Genomic DNA, 9,480 nt, shown 5'->3' on the forward strand with positions numbered 1-9,480 from the left:
CGACATAGCTTGTCGTCCGAACTTCCTACCGTCAGACTTGTTGGCATCATGGCTCTTGGTGGGAGGGTGTTGCTCTTTGCCCTTGTTACGATCTCTCCCACCTTTGGCATGACTACTCTTTGCTTCTTTTCTCTTGCTCTTGTCATACCTAAAGTCCATCAAGGCTTCAGCTTGGGTGATGGCCTCATCGATGGTGCTAACTTGACGACGTTCCAACTCCATCTTGGCCCAACTTTGCAGCCCATCCATGAAATGGAAGAGCATGTCTTCATCCGTGAGGTTGGGTATTTGAAGCGTAAGGGCAGTGAACTCCTTCACATAGGCCTATATGTTACCCGTTTGCTTTAATTCCCGAAACTTGCATTTGGCCTCATAGATGACATTGTTGGGGAAGAAGGTCTTCTTAAACTTGTCCCAAAACTGCTTCCAAGTGTTGATGGTGCATAGACCCGTCCCGATCTCGGACTTCTTATGCTTTCACCATAACATGTCCATCTCCGAGAGATATAGCACGGCTGTGTTGATTCTCGTCTCGTCATTCTTCACTTTGTTACACTTAAAGTAATTCTCCAAGTGTCAAAAAGAAGTTTTCCACCTCTTGTGCATCACGGTCACCTTTGAACATATGTGGCTTGGGAGCCTCAATCTTGGCCTCCCTATTCGCATTGGACATCATGCATCTCTTCGCTTCTCTGTCTCACTTGAGTGCTGTCATCTCGGTCTTCGTGGTCTCTATCGTGCTTAGCACATCCATGAGCTGACACTCCAAGGAAGTGATCGTCTCTTTCATCTCGTACTCAGCCACCTTGCGCACATCCAAATCCTTCTGAAAGTTGTCGTTCTCCTCAAGGGTGAATTTCTCTAGAGACTTGAACTTGTCGTCGAACTTGTTCAAGCGCTTGTCCAATATCTCTACAGCCTGCTGGGCAGCATCTACCCTTACGATCCACTCCATTCCGGGCGTGACGTCCACAGGATCCTCACCTCGCTTATCATCACTTACCTCGATGGTCGAGGGTGAGTAGGATGTTAGGGCCTCGCTTGGTGTAGGCTCGAGTGGCACCTCCTCATTTCTCATAGAGTTCTTCTTTCCTTTGCGGTGCTTCTTTCTAACATCTTGCTTGACGTTGGTGGCGGTAGTGGCATTGATGTCTCCCTGACTTGCCATTCCCCTTAATAGAACCTTGCTCTAATACCATGTTGTCACGGACTTAGACTTCAACTAAGACCTCCGTGCGGCACTTGACAACTTACTCACGAATCTTTCACGATCCTGCAAGCTCAAATAAGCCTTTGAGATTAGATCGTTAAGGGAATGCTAGATTGTAAGAAAGACAAGAGAACTTTTATGAAGAAGGTTTTATATTACTTGGAAGAATGCTTGATTTCTGAATGGTTTGTTACAAATGAATGTCCCCTCTATTTATACTACTACTAAGGGGCTTAAGTGTAAATAAAAATTGCTAAACAAGTCCTTTCATATTTACAAAGAAGTTTCTACTCTAAAATTCTCTACACAGAGTGCGTAGAGAGTTCTAGAGGACTCTATGTCTTTCAAGACTTCTTTACAATATTTTACAAGAATCTAGAGTCTTCTACAAACCTCTCCAAGACTCTAGGTTCTTCCCTCTTCTTCAAAATCAAGTGGCGGGTCATAACACAACGCTTTCTATCTCTGCTTCAACTGAAACTAAAATCCTGTTATTCGGATCCATTTGTATCCATCTCGACTAATTTCATGAAATATCTTCATCGAGTTATCGAATAGATGGAAAAAAAAATCACCATAGTGTTTATATTTTTATTGGAATTTGAACCTATGGGTTTTTTAATTCTCATTGAATTACGCCACATCCTTCCTTGTTATTGTTTTTTTTCCTTGGAGGGGCAGGGGTGGAAGGGTTGGACTTTTTAGTGTTTCAGGTGATCAGTTTGTTTGTTTTTTAACAATTTATTAGTACTTTTTTATTTTTGAGTTAACATTAATTTTTATGGCAGGTCGTGTGGAGGTGGAAAAATGGCGACTTTTGAGCTTTACCGGAGCTCAACTCTCGGAATTAAGTTGATGAAAACACTAGATGAGATGCTCAGTAAGCGTAAGCTTATAAAACCGGAGCTTGCCATTAAAGTTCTTGATTAGTTTGACACGGAGTTACCTGCATTTAGCAGCGAAATATTACTCATTCGTCTTAATTAATGAAATCTAAGTTTTGATGTGACATCTTTCTTTTCCAAATTTAATTTTTTTGACTAATGCTCCTTTTGATACTTCTTTCTACTATATTTTAGTATTAATATATATATGTTAAAAACTTAGTGGTCAAATTAGAATTTTCATTAAAGGGTTCAGAATATGAAGAAGTAATCAAGTTGAAGGGTTTCAACATTTATTATATAAGTACAAAAAAAAATTGTTTGGATGAACCCCTTGATTTTGCCTGACTCCGCCCCGGGTCAATTAATTGAGATGGAAGGAGTATATGTGTTTACATTATCACATATAATTGGATTCCTATCGTGCATAAAAAATGCCTTTTTTCATGTTAAGTTATTTGTTTTGGGCTGCTACCTTCTACATGTTTTCTGATGTTGTATGTTTGCAGTCAATGGCTGAAGCTCTGGAGACTCAAGTAAAGAGCAAGGTTTCCATTAAGGTACTTTTTATCGCTTTTGATATTTATTTGGGCTTAGTTTAGGTCTATAGTTTTGGGTTTATGTACAAAGTTCCACGTTGGTAGGTGAAAAGAAAAAGTAAGCTACTTATAAGTTACTAGATAATTTTAAGGGCAAATTACGCCAAAAGACCATTCGGTAAACTTAATATACCCAAAAAATGGCCAGTTTGTTCTTTGTCCTTCTTCTTCGACCTTCGTTGTCGTCTTCTTTTTCTATTTCGTTCGTCGTCTTTGTCCTCCTTCTCCTTCATCATCTTCTTCATTCTTCTTCATTATGCTTAGTCTTCTTCATTCTGCTTGGTCTTCTCTTTTTCTTTTCTTTTTTTAATTTGACATACCGAAAACGAAAATCGTTTTGAGCAAATTATATGTCAAAAGACTCAAAACACCAAGATGATTTCATATCTAAATTTTTGGGACTGTTTAGAGATGATTTTGAGTTGATCGAGATTGAATAGTCAGTGTATACTTCATTTATAGTTGAACTATATTCAGTTTTTTGAGTGTATCATAATGTATAGTCAGTGTATAGCTCATGTATATATAAGTTGTATATTGTATAGTGAGTGTATATTTTGTATGACTTTTGACAAGCTATATTATATAGTCCGTGTATATTTTTTATGATTTTTGCTACTTTTTATGTAAATAAAATGTGGTTATATTTGTTGTAAACTAATTACTTTATTGTCAGGCCCTTCTCCGGACCCTGCGCATAGCGGGAGCTTTAGTGCACCGGGTTGCCCTTTTTTTTAATTACTTTATTGTATATATTTGAAACTAGCCCAAATTTTAATGGTGTGAGACATTTTAGGGAAAACTATGTCGGTTTTGCCCAAAGCGGATAATATCACACCATTTTAAGCGTATCTTTGGATTGTTTTAGTCCAATAAGTATGACCTCACGGAAATAGACATTAGACGAAGGATCTCATATACTTCGCATAAATGGCTTTGCTTTTAAACTGTGAGGTCTTCCTCTTGAATCTTGCTTTCCTTAATTCCTTGTATCGAAGCTTGTTGTATTACCTAGAGCAACGAGTTTTTTCTGTTTTTGGCTAAGTGGTAGAACTCACAGTTAGGACAGTGTTCCTTTGACATGTTTATTCAATCGAAAACCAGAGGTGTATCCAAAATTTCAAGATAATGGGTGCACTATTACAAAAAAGTGGATCTAATATATAAATTTGACTGATTTGACATTTAGATTTATATCAATTAAATTCGGTAGACATTTAGAATAATAGGTCCAAAATTAATTCTTATTTATTCAAATAGTGATTTTATATATATAGCTATATTTCATGTTGAAGGTGTTGAGATCGTTTGAACCCATTGAATGTATGTTATATCATTGAGTACTAATAGTTTTAATATACGCATTTGGTTTATTTATATAAAAAATTTATATTGCTAAATAAATTAGGAATTTTCAATGTGACAAAGTTGAAAATTTTGAAAGGTTAAAACAAAATATATACACATACATACATATATATATAATGAAAAAGAGAAGATAATATAAGATTTAAATTTTATCCTCACTTAGAGAGGTGCACTCAATCATCATCATGTTATATGATATTTTGTGTGAAGGTTCACACATCTATATTTAAGTATTTTAAAAAAATATAGCACTACTCTGCATGATTTCGGGAGGAGAGCATGGGTCCACAGGAACCTGGTGAACGCTTACTGTATACGCCTCTATCAGAAACAACATTTCTACCCTACAAGAGTAGGGGTAAAGTCTGCGTACATCGGACACTCCCCAGATCTCATGTGGGATTTTACCGAGTATATTCTTAGAGGACTGCATCTTGGTGCATTATTATCTAGGTAATGAAGTCCAACTCAAAGAGGTCTTGACAGGTGTGTAAGCCCGATTGAGGAGGGAAGTTTCCGTTGGTGACTTTGAAAGTTGTAAGTCTTGGTGAATTTTTTCTACTTGCTACTGAGTTGTTAAGAATTAGAAGAAACACTAACTGTACCTGGAGAGTGATTAGAGGAGGAAGAAGTTGTATTTATAAAGAGGTGGCTGAGACAAGAGTCACCAATAGTTCAAATGCAATAAAGTTTTCAAGAGGCGTAGTCCTCCTTGATAACAAAAGATGAAACGGCACAACTGCTTGAACCAATATTTTTCCCTCAGTAGCTCTTTTGGTCCTCATTATTTTTTAGTACTACTCAATTATCGCGGCAGTCCTATACTAATGTTGTTATTCTTGCAAACAAATGACGTTTTACTTCCTCAACATCAATTCTTAAGTGAAAGATACAATCTTCATGTAATGTCTTCTTTGAATTAACTTCCATTCGGGGAGTAGTTTCTCATATTGCTCTAATTTATCATACTACTTTTTAAGAAGAAAAGGTGACAATGCCATTTCAGTACATGCTAAAACATAGCAAATCGGCTTTCTGATTGGCACTTTGGCTCATTGACTGAGATGAGTGATGTCAGTAAATGCTTGGAAAATTTTCCGGTGTCCGCCCTCTGTTCGTTTTACCTCTTCTTGTTGGGTTTATCCTTTCTGTGTGCTATTCTTGAGATCCCACATTTCATTCTGGAGAGCAAAGCTACTTGTTTGTGCCTTTGACCCTGCTGCGTTGGGCCTCCATTTCTGATTTCTTGGTTCCTCGAGTTCTCAATTTAAATTTTTGGCTCTGTGCTTGTATGTGCTACAGAATTTGGCCTCTTGACCTTAGTTGATGCACCCCATTTGAATCAGGGGTGGAGCTAGAGCTAGAGTATTTGTTACTGTTCGGCTAAACTCAATAGCTTTGGCTAAAATCCTGCTTTGTGTTTAAAAAAAATCCATTTAATATGTATAAATAATTTATTTAAAATTTAGTATAAGCTGTCTTTTCTAAAATATAGAACTCATAAACTCAAAATTCTAAACCCGCATGTGATTTGAATGCCATAATATCATTGCAGGGACATCTTCACACCTACAGATTCTGTGACAATGTGTGGACTTTCATCTCGCAAGATGCTGTGATCAAGAGTGAGGAATGTCAGGAGACTGTTAGCTGTGTTAAGATTGTGGCGTGCGACTCGAAGCTGCTCACACAATGAGCAGACACAGATGGAGAAAATTTCCAGTGGTCGTTTGTATATTCCTTTCACTACATCATTAATGTCCAAATCTGATTCAAGAGAAGCAGTCACAACTCACTAGTACATCTGTATTTCCAAGGCAGCAAATTAGCTCTTAACTTTAGTATAAAGTATAAACACAGCTATATCAGTCAGAGCTTCCATGTCTATGAAGGCAGTATATTGGATATTTAATCTATGTTGATTTCCCTTTTTAGTAATATTGATCTTGACATGAGCTTCAACTATTAGGGGTCGTTTGGTAGAGTGTGTTGGCAAAAATAATGCATGTATTAATTAGGTGTATTAGTAGTACCCTGTTTGGTATACTTTTTCATGGCATGTATAATTAATGTCTTGCATTAGTTATACAATCTATTGTGTATTAAGATTTACATTACTAATACCATTGATTTCTAGGTATTAGTAATGCAAGGGAATTTAATGCTTGCATTATTATTGTTAAAGACTCAATTACCTCTCAAAATTCTTTTTACATATTTCCTATCATAATTGTTGAGGATATTTTTATAAATATTTTTAAAATTCAATACATGTTATTTTTTAATACACTAAATCAAACAATGTATAAGAAATATTTTATGTATAATTAATACAAGCATGACTATTACAAGCATTATTAATATACTCTATTTAGCATTATTTTAATACATTTTACCAATCGACCCCTTAGTGTTTAATTTAACTTCTTACTTCCATGCACTTGGTGACTTTGGGGCAGAGCTATCCTCGTTGGAATTCAAACAGCAGGGAAAAAACTCTATTGTGGTAACTCATTTCATAAAATTCAAATAGTAGGGAAAAAATAATGAAATATTCCTTAAAAAAACAAAATGAAGTGATGGAACAAATGATAAGACTAAATCAACATGTCACGTCTACTTTATAGCTGATTCATCAATATTTTGGAAATTCGGTACAAGAAAAGTATAATAGATAGTTCCGATTAGTCAAAAGAGCATTTAATAATAATAATATAGCAAAGTCCAATTATATGACTATTGTAAAATTAGAATTCCAAATATATATACGTCAATGAGACACATAAAAAGGTGAACATTCAGTACAAATATGCTAGTATGCTACCGAATTAGATGAAATGAGTATGGCAATGATAAGAAGTTTTTTCACGAATTGCCTCTTAAACGGATAGGTGTTTAATTTTTGTTCTCTGATGAAAAATATATACTTTGATTAATGATGATAAATGTACTTTTTAAGAGAAGATTTTAGTTAGTTTTTTTTTTTTTGGGTGTTTTCATTCGGTGTTCGGTATCCGTAATGAAACCTGATTAAATATTAACAGATAAAGTACTTCCTAATAAAGGTTACTCCATACTCAAAGGGATTCAAACTCGAGACCTCTGATTAAAGATGAAGAAATATTTACCACTCAACCACAATCTTTATTGGTTGAAGATCGTAGTTATTGTAAACTATTATGAGTAAGTGGCCTAGGGGCGATTTTATGTGCAAATTTTGAGCCACGGGAACCCGTGGTCATCCGACTAGTTTATATATAACTTGTATAATTCTAAAAAAATGTATTAAATATTAGCAAAAGGAACCCATGCTCAAAGTTATGAGATGGTTCATTGGTTTATGGACTTACCTAGCCAACATCACAATTCGCTCATTAATTTTTATTTTTGTAAAAAAGGTAGGCTCCGATGAAAAATTTTATTTATAAAAAATCATATAGGGTTATATTATATCTTTTTGACATAAATTATTTTTTGACTTATTTAATTATCGCTATTTGAGTTTCTTATTCTTATTTCATTTTCTTTCTTTCAAAGGGAAAGAGAAAAAAGTAAGAAAAAAATTATTAAATTTATTTTTTTTGCTGCTATGTTGTAGTTTAAATATTTTTTTTGGCTATATTGTAATTTAATTTTTGTATTTATAAAAAAAAGTTGGGGCAATCATAGTAAATTTTAACAATAAAATTAGTGAAAAAAATTTGACCATCAAAATACTAAATTCGAATTAGCCGTTAAATCAAAAAAATCTGGAAAAAAAACATGTGAGAAAGATTAAATATATCCCTACATGGATTATTTTTATTAATATTAAATTTTGCACTTACATTAGAAGAAAAAAGTATATGTGATCTATATATGTAACAGTAAGAGCATACATAAGTCACTTTTATAATGAGAGGTATATCAGTGTAAATGACAAAGTTAAGGAGTATATAGTTCCCTTTTCCTATAATTTTAGATCTAATCCCTAAAGTAATGATGCACCTGTCTTATTGATATAGTAAATCTGATTATAATCATATATAGGGCTTGGTAATATAGGCATCTAAATCCCATTAGAGACTTTTTGAAACTTATGAACTTATAACATATAGGACTTAAGGCAAATGGGTCATTTAATCTTAACGCTTTATAACATGGAAGATATGCTCGTTCAAAATTTCTCATACAACTCGTTTAGAAAAAAATTGTCCATAATGTCACATATAACTTAACATGTACTAATATTTTTTTAAGCCATTAAATTTTTATTTTATTTAATTTTATATTGAATATCTTAGTCTTTAAACTTTGATACACTCTTATTCTTCCACACTCTTGAGCATAGTCGGAATCATCATAACTGGAGATTAGTTTAGATCATGACAGATTGAGGATAAGTATTTATAATACTTTTGCAATATATAAGGATGGATGTACTGTTTGTGAAGAAGTTCGACATGACTTATTAGCTTTGATGGAATTTTTATATCTATCTTAAAAAATTATTTAATATGTACAAATTATAAATCTAGATTTTAATCACTCAACAAAACAAAAATCAAGATTCATAAATTTTAAATTTTGATTCTATCGTTAATGTACATTGAAATTGTAGATGAAGAGCTTATCAAATAAAAAAAATCGGATCCACACTCTTTTCTTAACTAAGAAGGTAGTTATCCAGATATTGAAAATATTATTTAGATTTTGCTATTTACGTCATAAGTAAACTAGTAAATATATGATCATATTTAAGATTTTTTTTTCCAACGAACATCCTTATCACTTGATAACCTATTTGTCGATAGTATTTAACAGCTAAATTGTCAAGAATTATACAAATACAAATAATATACTATGTAATAAAAGTTATAAGTTCTTTATTTTTTGTGTTGCAATCATTTTATACTTTAATTTGTAATTTATGCAAAAAAATAATAAATAACAGTCTCCACTTTGAAACAAAGGAAAAAGTTATGCCATCAATAATTTTGAAATATATTTTTGTTTTGAGAAATAAATCATCAAGTATTGCAAATATTTAAAATTGAAAAAGTTCACATATTTCTTCTTATTACGAAGACATTAAAAATACTTTTTGAATTTTGTTATTTATATCACAATCTTATATGGTTTTGTTTAACAAATATCTATGATGACTTGAGAACTTAATTATTGTTTTACATAATTAAAATATCAAGACTAACAATTCAAATACGTATAATACTTATAAATTATTTATCATTAATTTTTTTTTTGTGTTGCACTTGCTTTAACACTCAAACATATAATTGAGCAACAACCTCTACTTTTGGTAAAAAATCATGACATCACAAATAATTTGACTTTCATTTACATATTATCATTATTGAGGAAATAAATTAACTAAAATGTGAATATTATCATATAAGTTACCGGTCAACTTACAAATATA

The 9,480-nt window shown here is 32.9% G+C and overlaps 1 pseudogene; it reads left to right on the forward strand.

Moving 5' to 3' along the window:
• The first annotated feature begins 2,017 nt into the window (after positions 1-2,017).
• On the forward strand, positions 2,018-5,757 carry LOC129904722 (transcription initiation factor IIA subunit 2-like; annotated as a pseudogene).
• Positions 5,758-9,480: the final 3,723 nt, after the last annotated feature.

This window comes from Solanum dulcamara, chromosome 9, assembly GCF_947179165.1.
Source record: "Solanum dulcamara chromosome 9, daSolDulc1.2, whole genome shotgun sequence".
NCBI classification, from domain to species: domain Eukaryota; kingdom Viridiplantae; phylum Streptophyta; class Magnoliopsida; order Solanales; family Solanaceae; genus Solanum; species Solanum dulcamara.